This window comes from Phalacrocorax carbo, chromosome 1 (genome assembly GCF_963921805.1).
Source record: "Phalacrocorax carbo chromosome 1, bPhaCar2.1, whole genome shotgun sequence".
Classification (NCBI taxonomy): Eukaryota; Metazoa; Chordata; class Aves; order Suliformes; family Phalacrocoracidae; genus Phalacrocorax; species Phalacrocorax carbo.
The window spans coordinates 77,294,109-77,312,555 of NC_087513.1; the positions used below are offsets into that span (position 1 = coordinate 77,294,109).

The following is an 18,447-nucleotide window of genomic DNA, read 5'->3' on the forward strand; positions in this document are numbered from 1 at the left end:
TCCTGTCATTGGGCACTACTGAAAAGAGCCTAGCCCCATCCTCCTGACACCCACCCTTTAGATATTTGTAGGTATTGATGAAATTCCCCCTCAGCCTTCTCTTCTATAGACTGAACAAACCCAGGCTTCTCAGTATTTGAAAAAGGGCACAGAACAGGTTTAGAAAAACTTGAGTGAGTCAGAACCTTGTACAGTCCTGAACCTTGAATGACCGTCAAAGCAATGATTTTCATTACTGCAATGCACATTGTCTGTTCAGTGTAATAAAATCTTTAAATATGGCTGAGTTCATGAAGGTGTTTTCACTTAATAGCTTGATCTTTTGGAATATGCCTGAATTAAGCTAGAAATCATAGTACATTGTCTCAAGCTGCTAAAATGTGACAAACCAGGTTTTCAAACGCACTAAAATATGTTTTTAAACCTATTCCAAAAGCCTTTTTACTGTCTTTTCAGTAAAAATCACCTATTAACTATGCTGAAACATAGTGCACTATACAAATGGAAAAAAAAAAAAAAACTAATGAGATAGGATATTAATAAAAACAAAGAGTGAGAAAATGCACCAATGACTGAGAAAACCTCTTAGCAACAAGATTCAGGAATGAAAAGGATGCTGCACATATGAAGCAAGTTTATGCAAAACACAGGCCAGAGTCCAGCTGAACAGGTAGCGGTCATAACAACACACTTCTTTCAAGTGTTTAGGAAAATATATGTAGTTAAAAATGTTAGCACTTACTCACTACTGATAACTGGACTACCAGGTACGGGGAAGGTATTTTTGAACACTGTAATGGTTAGAAGTTTTCTGAAACTGAAGTTTCTTTTGAAAGTTTTTTTGAAACTGAAACCAGTAGTGCAGAATAAAAATTCAAAGCCTGTTCCAATTCTTTTAAAAATCAATGCAGCTAAGAAAGACTTAAGTGAAAACAGGAAGAACAGTATTTCTTTAATTCCATGGTAATTATCATAGAATACTTCATCATTGAGCAATGTTTTAAGTCACTTTACAAACTACCTGAGAAGAACAATTCTTTCAGCACTTGAAACACTGTCAGTTTTGTTACCCAGCGTCTCAGATCCAAATGACTCTTCTAATGTCTGCTTCATTTTAGCCCATATCTATTTAATGGGTACCATGCAACAGGCACCTTTGTGTGATTTTCACCAACTCACACCCCCTCTCCCCAATCTCCCATCTCCAAAGAATTTAAATGTTAACAACCATGACCAAACAATGAGAACAAGCTATAGAATTTAAGACACCTAGAAATCAATAAACAAAATACTAATTTACTGATTAGATTAACTAGTTAAACAATGCTGTACATACTGCGAGGAGCCCTATCTGAAATATCAGCCTTGCTATTGTCAGGCAGTAGTGAATACACAAGGCTTTGGTTTTCTGTGCACTAGAGCTCTGTTGCCTCAGCTTGCTTTGCTTGTCTAAGATCAACTTCATCAAAAGGATGGACTGATTATTTGTCCAATAATAGATATTAAGAAGAAAGTCTTCTGGGTAAGCTTACATTATCTAAAGTAGGGACTGTCTACTGGCCTATGATGATGGATTGACTAGCTGTGATCATTGCTCTTGCTTCCCATATCTAGACACAACCTTGTAATGGGTCCAGCTCTTATGGAAGACTGCTGTGTCCCATGCTTCATTTCTAAGATCAAGCACAGAATAGTATTCCGGGAAGGAAAATAAAACGAAACATCACACCAAAATGACACTAGAACAAGAAATCTGTCCTCTATCCAATGCCTCTAGTAGAAGATGGCTAAGTTAAGGGTCCCTAAGCAGAAATTCCCCATGTAGGTGTTTAGACGTTCCTGGGATACATCTCACCTATCTTTAAAAACTTTCTGTAGCATACAGATCTATATCTATACTCAGTTTAATGGAGAAGGAAGCACTTTCCGCATGCAAATCAACATGAACGTCTCCATTCTGAAAATATGGAATGTGCTGTTGACTCCACTGAATGACAACAGGTGGAGAGAACTCAACTGTGCACGAATACATCCAGTTTAATGAATCACATCCCATCTGCTAGCACTGGGGGACAGCTAAATGTGAGACAATCTTAAGAAACCTTATATCTGACAGTAGCTGACTGTGTTTTAGTCAAATCCAGCAGAAAGGGCCAACTATGAAGCACTCTTAGAGATAAATGAGGAATCCTGCACTGACAAGAGACCAGGCTATAACTACAAGATACAACAGAAACAGAGAAAGACCACTGGAAGATGCACACTTGAACTGTCTTGAGGAAACGAGGATGTGCCAAGTGAAGCAAATTCAAATATAGAGTAGATAACCATTATGCAGCCTGCAAAGAACCCAAACTATTACAAGCAAATCTGATACAGAAAGTTGCCCATGGACCTATGGTGAACCAATAGCAAGATAACTTCTTGCCATAAGGAGGAACAGATGCAGTGACTACAAGGGGGTTATGTCACTTAAGCAAGAGCATGTAAGAACCAGAGCTTGCGTAGCATGAATGAGAACCATGTCAATAACATACTTAATTCGAAAGCATTCTATTGAAGAATTACGTACAGGGTTTTAGAAGAAGATAAGCAAGACTATCAGCCTGAAATCAAACCGGCTGTTTATTACTTTTGTATTTGGTGTACAAAAGTTGGCACAGTTAGTCAAATCACAATATCAAAACTTTAAAAAAACTTCACAGAAAGAAGTTAAACTGAAGTTCAAGGGTACTTTGTTTTCACAATGGGAGAATGTAGAGTAAAATGCTTAAGTAAATGAACCGAGAATGGTACAACACATAGCAATACGGTGGAGGAGGATTTACCCATCACTGAGTTTAACCACGTTGCTTGCTAGACAGGCCATATATAAAACTGCTAATGCAGGGTCCAAGGACAATGTTAACGTGGTATAGGAAGGGACAGAACAGAGGTCAAAAAGTTCAAGCACTCTGCAGCCTGTGACTTAAGATACAGATTACAAGAGGAGACTTTTGTCACATGGCTATTGGAATAACCTGTAAAAGCAAAGAGTGAATTCACCCGCAGTATAAAAGGTAGAACTTACACATGAGCTGAGAAGAACCAATCAAATACATAACAAAAGAATGAGGAGAAAAATCTGGAGATAAATGATTCCAAATATTTCCTATACCTTAGGCAGCCCACAATTATGCCTAAAGATGGTAGAAAAATAGAATACCTTTATGGTACCCCTTAACAGAATGTATTCTGTAAAATACAGATTTTTTTTAAAAATAAAAAATCTAAATTTTTAAATATTTAGTACTGTTTTATTAAGAAAAATACTTTTCCCAGCAAAGAAGGTAATTAAAGGAAAATAATAGACGTTTTGATGCTATAAAAGGTTAATGCTGACAATGCTGATGACTTCATCTACAAGAAATACCAGAAGAACATTACTAGAGCGTCTAAACAGCTCTGGGAAGAACTAGAATTCACAGAGTAATTCAAAGCAAGAATGTAAATCCCCTAAAAATAAAAGTAACGTTAATACCACATTTGGAAATGCAGGCACCTCTAACTGCTCAGGTGACCACGAGGATGCCGTGACAAAGGGCTACTGCAAAAATAACTCAATTTTCTTCAATATCTGATCTGAGCTGCTATTGTTTGCTGTTGATGATGTTCAACAATTGTTCTGTCTCCTTGAGATAAACTCATGTGAAGACTAGATAGATAGTAATCCCCTTAAGTATTTTGTCTGGGCACTCCACAGTGAACCAAACTGTTTTGCAACAACAATAACTGAAATTTGCTTTCCCAAAGAGGCAATGATTACCCATGCCCTAGCCAAGGTAAATACATAGGGAGGGAAAAAGCCTAAACCACATCTGGTGACTCACTAAGGACATTGCTAGTTCCACATGGGCAAAACTTATGATGTATAGGGGAAGATTTGAGAACCTGAAAGAGTCTTCTTTTTGTTTTGTATTTTGTGAGGAGACACATCTTAAGATTTGCCTTACACAAGAAACCAAAGTACTGCATCCTCAGGGCACATACTCTAGTTTTAAAGCAGTTTGAATAAGCATGGGGAATTCAGATTACCCAGAAGGTCCCTTCTCTCAGCAGTAGGGAGTATAATTCCTACTGCTGACAAAAATACCACATAGCGAACAAAAACCAAGCACCACTTCTGTTACAGAAACTTTAAATCTGTACAAGAAACACAGCATAAAGCCACGGTGGAGAATTGCTTCACTCTTGTCAATTGAGAAAGAACAAGAATTTGCAGAACCACCATGACGAACTGCACATATTCTGTAATTGTTTCTGCTGTCAACTGATCAAGTACCTGACCATAGCGTCACCCTGCTCTCAAAATGCTGAGTTTCTATGTTAACAGATTTCTGGTAGAGACCAACCTTTATCTTTTCTTTGTGATTCCAGGTCTCTCTTCCTCTCTTTCCTGTCAACTTATCTTCTAGAACCATGTGTTCTGTTCCTCCCGCTGCTGCCCTTGATCCTGAAACCAAGTAAGGCAGACTTTCCACTGTCACTACTCCTCCATAACCTCATTTGGCTGTCAGGTTTTGCCCATTAAGTCCTTCAAAGACTCCATGGCAGAAGGCAAAGAAATGCAGAGGCTTAATAGGAAAATTTCTTGTCTGAATTTATTTTAGAGAACTTAGTAGTTCTAATTCTACAAAACTACATACTTATACCAAGCTGACTCCCTCTTCAAAGCATCCACAGCTTGGCAGAACACTTCCTTGCCTTCACCCAGAAATCACTCCAATAGGATCTACCGCTTACAACACTGAGTAACTGAGGGATAAAGTGGCACATGACATTCACGTTGGTAAATGCAAAGTAATGCAGGGAGGGGCCTCAGCACTGGTGGGCTACTGCATCTTAGAGAGATATGACAGCTATAATGAAAAAAAATGTATGCATGTCAACTTATGCAGATGGTGATTTAGTACTCAGTAGCAGTCAGAAGGCAGATCAAATTTCAGAAGCTGCTGAGAAAAAAAAAGGAGCAAAAGAGAAGCTCATTATATCATGATACCAGTTTATGGTTTATCTACATCTCTAGAGCTGGAAAGGGAACAGGAGGGAATGAGAAGAATAGCAAGAGGTGTAGAATGTTTTCTGTATGCAAGCATTTAAACAGACTAGGAGATTCAGCTGCGAAAGAATCTCATAAAAAGTCTATAAAAATCTACAAGTGGCATGGACAAAATGAATAGGCAATAATCACGCATTGCTTCTCATAATCAAGAATTACAGTATTATCAGAGAGAAGGTCCAAAACAAACAAAAGGAGGTGTTTTTCCACAGATCATACAGGTTAACTGGATTTTTTTAATGACAAAATCTTACTTATATTTTAAGCACAATTAAACCAATTTCATGGATTAAAAGATCCACCAACAGCTATTAAATACAAAACTATGACTTCTAATGCAGAAAGTACCTGCAATGCAGAAAGCCAGAAGCGGAGAGGGTATATCTGGAAAAATGTGTTTGCCCTATACTTACATGATAGGATATCTAGCCCAGCCAGTATCAGAGACATGGCAGCAAGCTAGACCAATGCTTAACCGGATCCAAAACATCTGCTCTTACATCCTTTTTGCGTGTCATCTGCCCAATCTAAAAGAGCCACACCAGAGCCCAGTCTCCTTGCCCTGTCCCGTCTTTGCAGAATGCCTATACAAAAAACAAAGCATTGCCCTACAAGAACAGATCGTGACCTTCAAGTTGCCTTTTGATGGCTGCAAAGATCACAGTTTTCTGAAACCTCTTAGTACTAGAAGATATTCTTCTCCAGGCTGTCTGAAAGCCTGCTGCTGGGCAAATACAAACTATGGTAGCCTTCAGTTCTAATGTTCAGCTACTGGAACAAAAACTGCATGATTTGATACTTATAACCCACCCTTCACTGTGTAGAGCTGACCCAGCTTTGGATCCTCTAAAACCACAGAATATAATGAAGTCACAACTCGGGGTCAGAGCATGCAAGAGAACCCTTCACACAGACTTACATGTTGAAAGCAGATTCCTGTAAAAGGGCAAAGCCACCGTAATGATCTGCAGTTATTATTGTGCATAGACAGCTACTGTCTAGATAGTCAACTTTAAATTGCTCTGGACCCTGCACAGAGTATACAGCAGGCAAAAGCTTCAGCAGACTCTTGTGAAGCGGTCAGCCTGCACACTGCTTAGTTTTTGGCCTCTGTAGAATAAGGTCTTTAGAAAAAACAGACACATGCAGTCCTTAAGTTGTTTCTAGGAAAGCAGCTGATGCCTTTTGTTGTCAAAATGAGACAGGAATGAGAATCTTCCCAGATTTGTTTGCTTTTTATTTTTTTGTAGGAATGTAATTTGTACAGCTATCTATGCCTCACCTGTGTCCTGCTGATCACCTGTGTTTTGAGGGTTTTACTTTCTACTGTATTGTGCTTTATATGGTGAAAAATTATGAAGGGTTTGCATCCCAGTGGACTTTGGTTTTGACTAAAACCTGATACAGCACACCACTAAGAAGACGGATCATGCAGAAGAAAATTTTTATTTTTAAAATTTTAAGTGGTACTTTACTACTCCTGCCTTAAAGGAGCACATTCTTCAGACATTATTTCATCCTTCTAATGTGGAGGATGTGCTGCTGACTACTCGTATCATTACATTTTCAGACATTCTTCAATCTTGTGGTAGAACAAACTTCAGTATTGCTTAGGTGCTCGTTCATGAATTTTAAATCATTGACATTTCCTCTTAGTCTTGCTGGGAAGTCTGGATGCTTTTCGCAGGAGAAGGAAGGCCAGAGAATCTGCCATCCTGATGAATTTCAGTTGCATCCATCATCACTTGGTGCTTCAGAATTCAGGTTCTGTATTTGTTATTATCAGTACATTTGTTTTTGTTATATCAGTACCTTTCTTAGCAGTAGCAAGCTGTATAACACATGGCTTGCTTTATTGGGTCTGCTTTGCTACGAATAGCTAGGCAATTCAATTTGGGTGACATCCTCCCCACCCCCCCACCCCCCAGCCAATGAACAAACCATCATACTGATGGATTGCGTTCAGCATGGTTATTTCAATCATGGAAAATGCTCTTGTGCAAGAAGACAGGACTTCTTTTCCAGGAAAGAGGACTTGCAATGATGACGATTCTGGAAACAAACTGATCGTGTCAGGTGCTCAGCATCTCAATTCACAGCAAAACTCACGTTCTTTTGGGGGGTTACTCTGTGCCAGATATAAGTCCTCCAATAAGGCTGTGCAACTGAGCAGTATTTTCTGTTGTTTTGGCAGCTGAATTGGAAAAAATTATAAAAGACATTCATCTTTAAATGGGATAAACATTTGTTCGGTTTTGGTCCTTGAAACTAAAACAGCAGAACATTTACTTCATACCAGACAGAAAGGAAAAGGAAAGGAAAAAACACAGGAAATAGGGATTAAGTTTATGAATCAGGAAGATTATTTTCCTGGTTTCCTGTGCAAGATATGAAGAGGAAGGCAGCACAATAAGTGTTTTTTGAGATAGTCTGGCAAATTTTGGAAGTTTGTAGGCAGTTGCTGGACATCCAAGCTTTATTAGCCCAGACCCTGCCACCAGTATACTGCAAAACACAGTCAGTCCTGACTTTGGTAATGAAAAAATCAATGACAAGAGTTCCATTACCCTCCACTATGCGCCTGCCTAGGCCTGCCTGACGAGGGATACATGACTGATGAGGCAGACAGAACAGAAAAGGAAGAGCAAGTTCAGAACCTAAAAGAAGAGAAATCTCAGCTTTGATTGTGAAGAGTGACAGCACTACAGTTTTATTTCCATTATTTTATACAGGCCTATATTGTTTGTTGTAACTATTATGCAAAAGGTTGCAAAAACAATGCTTGCTTTTAAAGCCTAATTATCAAAACAGACATCAATATAAACACATCCTGCTTAAAAAGGGTGCTGACTTCCTTGAGAACATTGCTCCTCTCATATCTTTCCTTACTGAGAACCTAGCACCAAGAATCTTGACTAGGGCAGACAGACAGACACAGTACAGGGTGCTTCTGAAAAATCACACCCATGTTGCTGGAGCTCTTGCTTGATGTTTTAAGGTTGGACTGTAATTACCATTGATTTAAGACTATTGGATTAAATGTCATACTTCAGAGAAGAATAAAAGAAAAGTGGAAAATTAGCTCTTAAATGTTTAAAATTCTGAAGCCTTGTGAACATGTTTATTGCATATTTCATTTCCATCACTGCCGTAAGTTTAGAAAGACATTACTGTTGTTCAATAGGTAAAGTATTAAGTTTTGTTCATTACAGTTCTCAATCATTTGGACTCATGTTTATGCTACTGCAAATCTTCCACTGCAGTCCAAACTGGGAAGATTTAGGGAGAAGCTAGGTAGAGTTAGAAAATAGTTATAAGCGTTACAAACTCTGGACCAAAATCTGCCATAAGCATTAACCTCGTTGCACCCTTCATGTTATCACAGAGAGATTAGACCAATTACAAAAATAATAATAAAAAATGAACACATTATGCAAACTAATGTTAATGAGAGCTATGCATGTATGCCTGTATGAGTGCATGTGGATACACATTCATTTCTCTTATGTGTAATAGATTCTAGGGAAAAAAAAAACCAAACTGAAGCAGTCTTTGGACTATGGCCTTAGGGCTCAGATGACTAACGATGGATAGAACTTTGCCTGTTACTCTGAGAAAAAAGATGTGAGACTGTCTAACAAAGACAATTAATGTACTGAACAGCTCTCTGCTAAGAATGACCCGAAAGTGTGGGAAGCTAACGATAAAGAGTAGAAAGGCGAAGAAGCATTATTACTGCCAATTCCCTTCCTCATAAATCTCACATTGTTATATTTAGATTACTGGCCAGGAGTGCATCCTGATTCCTGCAGAGGGGACTCAGCAAGCGTTTGCTCTCACAATAGCATCCCTCTGACACACGGGGCTTGACCCTGCCTCCATTCAAATAAATAGGGATTTGCCCGTGGACTTATAAAGTAGGATCCGTATCTTGAAAACAGTAATTTCATATGAAAGAAATATTTGAGACCTGTTCAGTAACTCTTCACCTGTGCTCTTCTACTCTGAAATAAGCACGAATTGTTTCTCTGTTGCAAGATAGGCTTTAATTTTTAAATATACTTCTATGAATGAGGCTCCTAAAAAGTAATTATCATCAGCAATATATGATGTGAGCTGGTTTCTAATGTAAAATTATATACCTCTCGAGTTTCAAGGGAGCCGCTTTTGACTAACACTAGTCAAGAGAGGAACAGTGAAGCTAACCCTGGGCGAAAAGGAAGGAAACAGAAATGGGAAGAAGTTAAGAGCAACTGAGCCTGATCTTTGCAGCGAAGATACTGACCACAGTGATTCATACACCCTGCTGCTCTTCTAGCAAGAGAACAACTGGAAGACTGTCACAAATCACAGGTTAGAAGCAGAAGAGCACCAAGCCCACAGGACCCTTTCCATTTGCCACCAGTCCTTGAAGGGCTACGGGACAGGATGTGGCTCACTAACCGTTGCGCTGGCTAACGCCCCTGTGCTAGAGCGACCCCTCTGCAGCCAGTTACTTGGCTACTGAGTTACTTAACATAGGAAGTTACTTCGCTGATTTGCCCAAACACAGACTAGAGATTCTGCAACACGAAGTAATAATTATGTCTCCAACTTGTGTGCATAGAATCTCCTTGCATAGTTGGCTTCAGTGATTGTTTATTTTCTGGCTAGAGCCCAGGTTTCTAAATCCGTGCCAACAGTATTTCTAAAAATGAAAATTCAGCAATATCTTAATCAAGGAAATGCCGCCATGTCACAATGCTTTACAACAGTATCACAATGAATTACTCTTAAAACTCCACACAATCAAAAGAGATAACAAGCGTGATTATATTGAACTTGCTTCATAAAAAATGTTTCAGTATTGAGAACAGCCACTCACTGATTTCTCTCTTGACTTTTCAATTCTAGTCCAATCTGTCAGCGAGTAACTCTTCCAAGAAGCCAGATATGCAACCAGTGTTTTATTCAGGTCAGGGCTCCTCCACCACGTATCTACAAGCTAAATTTAACTGCTGGTGTACTGACAATATGATATTTAGAAGACTGAAAGTATTAATTTTTTCCTTCCCTCCCAAACTAGAAATGAAGACCATCCGTGAAGATGATGTTCAGTTTCCATTCACACATGCTCGACATTTCCCTTGTTTTGGATAGTCTCAAGTTCTTCACGACTACAAAAGTTTGGGCTGACACGGTTTCTGGCTATAGTCTTATGTTGTCTTTTACAGCTTTCAAGTAAATCAGTCAAATAGCTTTGTATGCAAGTTCTGCATTTTGGGATATTTTGTACCTTTAGAAATGGAAATACTTCTTATCTTTAGAATAGAAAGTTTGATCTATTACCTTGGCAAAAAAAAAAAATGTTTGGTCTATTATCTTGGCAGCTTTCCATCCAAATGACATGCCATGGTTATACTGAAAAACCAAGACGGGAACAAAGAACCTAACCTAACTGTATAAAACAATGCCAGTGCTCTGGATTTTAATGCATATTGAACAGTCATATTTGCTATTCAAGATAAAGTGTCTGAAGCAGACATAATTCCCTTGGAAAAGTTTACCTCTTTAGAATTTTGCCTGTGTTTTTGAATGCTAAAATATTAATTACCTGGGAAGTGGCATAATGGGAAAGCATGTCAGCCACATGCTTTACAAGACAAAGTTCTTTTCCCGCCCCCCCTTTTTTTTGGTTGTATTTGTGTTTTTTTTTTTTTGTTTTTTTTTTTTGTTTTTTTTTTACAACTGTAAGAATTGTTGGGCAGGGTAGTAGGTGAAGAAGATAATGAACGTTGATGCTGTTAGGATGCTACAGGGAAAAAAAAAATAAACTCTCAAGTGTTCACCACAAAAACAAAGCAGTCCAAGATGGGAGATAACCATGCTTCACCTGGTAATCAGAGAAAATGGTGTTCTGACTACCACAAGCTGAAAATTGCATGAAAAAGCAGCCCTGAAGCTCGCATGTTTGCGAATGCAACGCAAACGGCAAATAAACAATCTATATGACTCAAGTGACTACCTTCCCACCACTTCCCACTTCCTACCTTCCCACCAGATAAATAATTTATTTGGACAGAACATCGGCTTTCTAGTGGCAAAATTAATGGAATACAGGGATTTTGGAAAACAAGCAAGGAACTGCAGATATCTGTAAGCTACATTTTGGAACCCCCTACCTCCAACAGGCTCTAGACATTTAATTTCAAATCCCCTTAAAGAAAAAGCCTGCAACTGAAAAGGTTCCTCTCTTAAGTGAAACATAGGAATGTCAGTAAGGGTAAGATGAGGGGTGAAAGAGAGGAGAAAAAATTAATACCCAAAGGAAGAAAAAAGTTTTAGTTAGGGACCAGTCTGACTAAAGTCTAACAACCCAAAGCAGCAGAATTGCAGTCCAAAGTTTTCCTTGGTAACCTCCAACAGCCTCCACATCAGTGTGGGAAAGGGCCTTTAGCTTCTTCAGGTAAACTGAAATCCCACTGCCTTTTCTGCTCAACATAGTAAATCCTTTGTGTAACAGCTATTATGTCACACTTCACTGCTCCTAGAATTCCATTCCTGATATAATCTAAGGGGCCTGAATAGTGTCCATTAGAACAACTCCGATTTTATCAGTAACACGATCAAGCCTCAATTGTTTCTTGGGGCAGAATGAGAGCTGGTAATCCTCCACAGTCCTGCCAGGAATGCCCTAAGATTTGTTGTTTGCAGTGCTTGGTCTGCAAGCATGTTACTGTTAAGAGCTTTGAAGCCTAGAACAATGCTTGATGTTTTGTGTAATGTTGTAGTCTGGTTCTTTATTAGGAAGTTTCTTTCTAGCTACCGAAGTATGTTTAGGAACACATCTTGTTCCTATGGAAATCAGTGAGAATTCTGCCCTTGACTCCAAATAGAGCAGGAACAGGCTCGTGTCTGCAACATCAGGCACCCCAGCATAAAGCGACAAAATTGGGTGGGCCTGCTAAGCTTCACTAGAGGCAAAAGGTCATCCTACAAACCAAGAGACTCAAAAGGAGAAGCATGCCAGCTGTTGCTGGGACTGCTGCACATGCAGCGGGAGGTCTCTCCCTGCCTTGTCCCCAGAGGACACCTCAAATCCGCGCCTTGGCTTCCACCCTGCACAGCCAGCAAGGCAGACCCATCAAATGCTGTGCTCAGAGCTCATCTCCTGCAAGTGAAACAGCCTAGGCAAACCAGTCCTACCATAAAGGCAATGCTTTATTATGCCAGCTGAAGTGAAAAGGTAGTTCAGGAGCAGCATCTGGTGCTTGAGATGCCACCTGAACTCAGGTATGTACTCAGTGGCTCCTCTCTGTAGGCATTATATATTGACAGAGGGTACTGAGCTGTAAGGGGGGAACATGCTATCCATTTTTCCTGCTGTGCACTGATTTCTTGGGGGTGGGGTGTTCCTTCTTTACATTTTGGCAAGCAGTATGTGCACATCTGGGGTACCAATCAAAGCAGAAATCTATCCTCTGTCCTACCAACAGCTAGCAGATAAATTTGCCTACATTTTTTCCACCTATCAGAAAGACAAGGAAACAAAAAAATATTTTTTCCTCTAGTGCTTTAAATCTGAACTGTTCCAAAGGTTGCACTATGCTGTTCTTAGATTTTCAAGGACTACCCAAGAGCACAGGCTTCTGAAATCTACCAGATGCCAGAGCAAAGATACAATATGGCGAAGACCAACTGTTTGCCATGCATTTTTTGCTTCTATCTCTAGATGCTAGTCAGTTTCTTTGAATCAGAATTACACCACTGATATTTCTCATCACCAGTGGATGAACTCTTCACAATCAAGGCAAAGGCACGGAGATAATGAAGACTTTATACTGCAGAATCCATAGAGGCCAGCGAACAGCTCCCGCCTTTGTTTTCACCGCCTTTGAGATTAATCCTTTCGTTTGGTGTTTATGAAGCAGTAAGGCAGTCTGGTCTGCTCACTCTCAAATTTACCTACTCTAACATCTGTGATTTGGCTTCTGCTCTTACTGGGCTTCTGGTGACTATTAACACCGCTACCTACTTAACTCAATTCACCAGTATCTGGATAACTCTTCTGTAATGCCTGTCTTCACCGAGTGCCTTATTTCATCCTGAATTTTTAAGTCCTTAAAGAAAAAAACCTGTCATTCATTCCATTCCCTTCATGCAGAAGGCCACAGCATGTTCAACGGGACTCTGAGAAGGAAGATTTACTTTCCTCTTCAGAATTCCTGTAGTCTACATTGCAGTGATGCACAAACTGATCACTGGCAGAGCTCTACAACTACTGAACTCCATTATTGGTTTGAGCAACAAAAAGATTTGTAAGTAACTTGAATTTGGAAGTAATTAGAACTGATGTCTCATTTAATCTATTTTGTAAGTAGAAAATACACCCAGGTCCAAAACTTCCAAAGCGACTAGAGATTTCGTGCATGTCAACTTGCAGGTGTGCAACATTAGGCATTTTGGAGACTTGGGAGAGGTTTCCCTCCAGAAAAATCTGTTTTCTAAAAAAATGTAATTTGGGTTGTTTCAAATTCAGGCCTTAAACATCTAAGTAATTTTGAAATCATTGTACACAGTTCATTAAAAATATGGCAAGTAAATAAAAGGTTGGAATGGAAATTTTCTACATAGTCACACTTAAGAGGTCTCATCTTTAAGAGGAATAAAATGACTGAAACAGAAGAGTTTCACTTTACCTTCCACTGGTATGTGAATTCTTGATCTTAAATTTGCCAGCTAAATTCTGATGAAAGTGAATCTACCATATATACCAGAAAAGAGATCACTTTAAAAGTCGGTTTTTCATCTGTAAACCCTTCATAGGAAATAACCCTGCCCCAAGCCTAGTTTATCAGAAAGCTTCAGTACTGATTAGCATAGTGATTTTGAAAAGTAAGACCAAACAAAAAAACATAGCTGAACCACGTACATCATAGTCTGAAGTATAAATATTTTATAGTAGTTTTGAAGAATATAATTAAGCTCCCAACCAGAATAATATAGGAACAGCTCTCATACCTTCCTAACGTCATTACTCACTCCTGTCAAATGAAGCTGTGCGTTTTATAAGCTCGAAAAGTATACTTGAATACTCATCTGCCTTTCTGCCTCCTAAAAACACTGGAAAGGGGGGGGGGAGGGCGGGGCGCGCGGGGGAAAGAATCAAGATTCTACTTTGGGTCTTTAATGCTGGTTTCTGCCCTTGAGGATCCTGTTGCCGCTAATATGCATATTTTAAATTCATGATTGCCTGTTTTTACATCCAGAAAACTAGTAAATTCAAACTGACAGCAAATATAGTTCTTCAGGAAAAGCAGGAATGAGCCATTATTTACTCTCTAGTCCTCGGAGGATACATCTGTGAACTTTTTCTCTGAAAGAGGTTTTCTTCAAACACACGTAGCAAAAGGAATTTTAAGGAACTAGCACTAGAAGCAATTGCTCTAGTACATCTTCACGCTGATCTGCAACAATCTTACTGCCTCTCAGAGAGTAACTAGTGATCATGCAAAGACCACAGTGACCGATACAGGAAAAATGTTGGCTATCATTTCTTGTAAATTATACTGCAGTAACATTTTGCTACTCCAACAGAGATCTGTCTGGGCACAATATATGCCCGTTACAAGGCTACACTGAAGATCCTACACTCCAAATAAGACTGAATTATAAATAGGGGGAGGATGACTGGGGAAGAGATGAAATAGAGAGGTACAGCGATTTGTCCAATGTAGATCAGTTACAGAGAAAGGAGCTCAACCACCGCCACTAAATACTGCTCCAGCACTTTATTCACCAAACCAGTTGAAGGACTTCCAACACCAAGAAACAAACAATATTAAGTTTATTTCCACATGCTGGCAAAGCCTAAGCAATATGCAGCTTGAGCAATATGTAGCTTGAATATGAACACCGTTAGAAGCATTTTTGTTTATGAAAACTGGTGTACATTATATCCAGGTTACTTCAGTGCAATACTGAGTAAAATACCGTATAAACCAGTATCATAATCTATACCTATGGATTTAGCTTTCACATCTATGTACTTTTTTTCCCCACTCCCTCAAACAGAAAGCCTTTATCAGTGACAGGCCATATACTCAGATGTCTTCTTAAGTGATTATTGTCCTGAAAAATAACTACAGAAGTAACACAGGCTTCTTGTGAATTATCTTTCTTGCTGCCCTGTTATCGGTCTTCAAAAATAAAATTACAATTTTTTTCTTTTTCCTCTCATGGCAACTAGGGTCTGAGAATTGAACTGGAATATCTGTTGTTCTTACCATCACCAGCAATTAAAGGACTGAGCTTTGCAGAGGATGTAAAGCACGGAGTAAGACCTAGACCACTTTCTCTCTACCTGTATTGACCTTGCAGCACTAAGTAGTAAAAATTTAACAGTTCAGTATGGAAATTTAAGTCAGTGACATCCAAAGGAGATGAGATGCTGACTCAGATGTCATTCCTTTTTCTTTCTTTTTCTTCATGGGATTTTCATAAAATTACTTCCCTGGTAATGGTCAGAGGGTCCTCAATTTCCAAGAAATATTTTCAGACAGATTTCTCTCTGCTAAGCTGCTAAAAACACAGAATACAAAATTCAAGGTCACAGGCCTCGATTCTTTGGATTATTTAAGTAAAAGCTTGAAGCACAATTTGCCTACGGGTATTAGAGAGCACTAATGCACTTGGAATAGGCATGTGTTTTAGCACTTTGCTGAACTGAACTGAGCTGGGGATAGACTCTTCCTCACAATATGAAAAAGATACTTATTTTATAATAGATGTAGTTTATTCACTTAAAAGGAACACTTCAAGAAAGAAGAGAAATACACGCTTCTTACTGAAATTCCTTAACTACTATAACTTACTACTCCTGTCATCTAAAATGGTCACAACTGAACACCTCTCAGGCAGTATTTTGGTTTAGAACTATATATTCAAAAACATTTCTTACACACTCCCAATGCTTCTCAACAGAACACTACGTATTAAAATATTTCTTGGGAAACAAGAAGAATTGGTAGAACAGTTTCAGATGTTTTAGTTGACATACAGTTAAAAGCACAGGCTTGCTAGATCTCTCTCAAAAAAAAGCATTTAAGTCCCTCTCGGGTTGTGATGTTAAGGCCAGCGATCACGACTGTCATTCAATTTTATAGTCTTTTGTAAAGTTCCTATGTAAACCCTTTGTCATGGTAGATATTCCTACAAATTTAAGGCTGCTAAAGACTCTCCTTTTTACCTGACTCTGATAAAGTTAACCCACGAAAGTAGTGACTGGCAGCTAGCATAAATAGGATTAGAATCACTGATTTCGGCTGGATCACATCATCATTTGAAAAGCTAAAAGGACAGTGCTATGCTAAATGAAGACTAAAGTTTAAAAAGGGGATTTTCACCTGTATCATTAGGGAAAAAGGATGTATGTTTATTCCTGATAATAGAAAACAATATATTCAGTTTCAACAGTACTCCATTTTAGAAGAAGTGTTTTGCTTCATTAGCTCAGAGCACTTCACAGGTACAAGTGGGCAACATGCCCTTTTGTTGAGACAGGGTGGGATATAAAGAAGTTAAGAGACCTGTCAAGGTCACACCACAAGAAGGTGACAAAGTTACGCAATAAGTCACTCCTGATTCCCAGCTCTGCTGTAGAAATAAAACTACAGAGACAGCAATACCGTGCCTCTCAAAGGGTTCTGTGCTACTAAATGATATGCAAACAAAAAGATCGCAAGCGGCACGCTTTCCAGTACTAACACGCCTAAGGAGTACTTTGAACAAGCGACAAGTCAAACCATACCTTAGTCTGACCTTTACAGCTGAAGGAGATAAGGGAGTAAAATAAGTACTAAGAAATCTTGTATAACTCACACAGTTGCTTAGTCCCATCCATGTATCGTTAATGAAGGCTGGGGAAATAACCGAGCATGAGAGGAACGCTAAACAGAGGCCACAGGATCAGGCAGGTTTTATTTGTTTATTTTTCTCCCCAGTGGCAAAACACGATACCAGTACAAACACGCTTCATGAAAAGAAAAAAAAAAAATAAAATAAATCGGGCAAATAAATAACCCCGAAGACTCAGAGGGGTCCTGTTGTCATGGAAACAAGTCACCACTAACGAGCCTTCCAAGACTCGAGTGATTAATACCTGAGTCCTGTAAATAAATATTGATTCAAAACCCAAACACACACATAATAAACCTACTGCCAGCAGCCTAGATAACGGGCAAACAAACAAGATAGCCATCCCGCAGCTTGCGCTCTCCGCCGGGTCCCCGAGCCGCGCTGTTTACATACCGCCTCGGCTTCCTTTCGCGCCGGGAGGCACACAAAGTTTCCGAAAGCCGAGCTGCCGCCGCGCCGCGCCGCGCCGGGGGACGGCGGCGGCCGCCCAGCCCAGCCCAGCCCAGCCCAGCCCAGCCCCGGGAGCCCGGCGGCGGTGCTGGCCCGGCGCGGCTCGGCCGCGGCAGCGCTGCCGGCAGCTCTCTTCTTCGGGAGCGCCCGGGAGCGAACAGAGAAGCGCGATCCGCGACCCCCACCCTCCACAAGCCCCCTGCGAGCAACCCCTCACCTTGCGCGAAGCGGCTCCCGGGGCACGGCCACTTCTCGCCGGAGTTGCGCGGCGAAGCGCCGAAGGAAAACTCGCCGCTGAGGCGGGGGCCGGGGGCGGGGGCGGCGGCGGCGGGGCCGGCCGGAGGGCGGAGGGCGCGGTGCTTCAGCCGGCGAGGCGAGGGACGAGTCGCCGGTGCTCAGGAGCCGCCACCTCCTTCCCCATCTCCCCGCTCCGCAGCTCTCCCGTCCCCTCCTGTCCCCGCCCGCTTCCCCACCTTCTTCTTTCCTCCCCCCCGCCTCCGCTCCAACCAGCTGCTCTCCCTCCACCTGGGGCCGGCTCTCCAGGTGCCTCCCTGCTCCCGCCCGCGTCCCCTCTACGACGAGGTGAAGCGCCGGAGCGGGCTCTGCCGCCTCCCCCCGACCCGGCTGGCGGCTCCCGCGTCCCGCACGCAAACTTCCCCGCCCGGGCACCCGGCACCCGGCGCGGCGCTGCCCGGCTCGGCTCGGCTGGGGACACCTCTGCACGGAGCCCCGGATCGGGGCAGGGCAGAGCTGCCCGGAGGTGGCCGCTCACCTCAGGAAAGCCCGGCGGCGTCCTCCGGGGGTGGGGGCTGGAGGCATCACCGATGGAGGGGAAACCTAGCGGGTGCGCGGGGCTCACGCCGTCTTCTCCTCCTCCTCCTCCTCCTCCGTGCGGGGCTCGCTCGGCCGCCCCGCCGAGGAACCGGGCCGGCACGGCGCCTCTGCGGCTGGCCGCCTCCCGCGGGAGGGAGCGGGCTGAGGGGGAAGGAGGGGAGGCGGGAATT

At 41.3% G+C, this 18,447-nt stretch overlaps 1 protein-coding gene across 3 annotated transcripts in view; it reads right to left on the reverse strand.

Annotated features, from left to right (window-relative positions):
* Nucleotides 1-18,302, reverse strand: part of SHISAL1 (shisa like 1) — an 83,840-nt gene extending 65,538 nt beyond the window's left edge. For 2 of the 3 annotated variants that reach the window (XM_064461110.1, XM_064461092.1), the window contains exon 1: nt 17,661-17,749. The gene's annotated coding sequence lies outside the window, so the exon portion shown is untranslated. Of the gene's footprint in view, nt 1-17,660; nt 17,750-18,215 lie in introns of those variants that run through there. The other variant, XM_064461102.1, reaches the window with a different exon arrangement.
* Nucleotides 18,303-18,447: the final 145 nt, after the last annotated feature.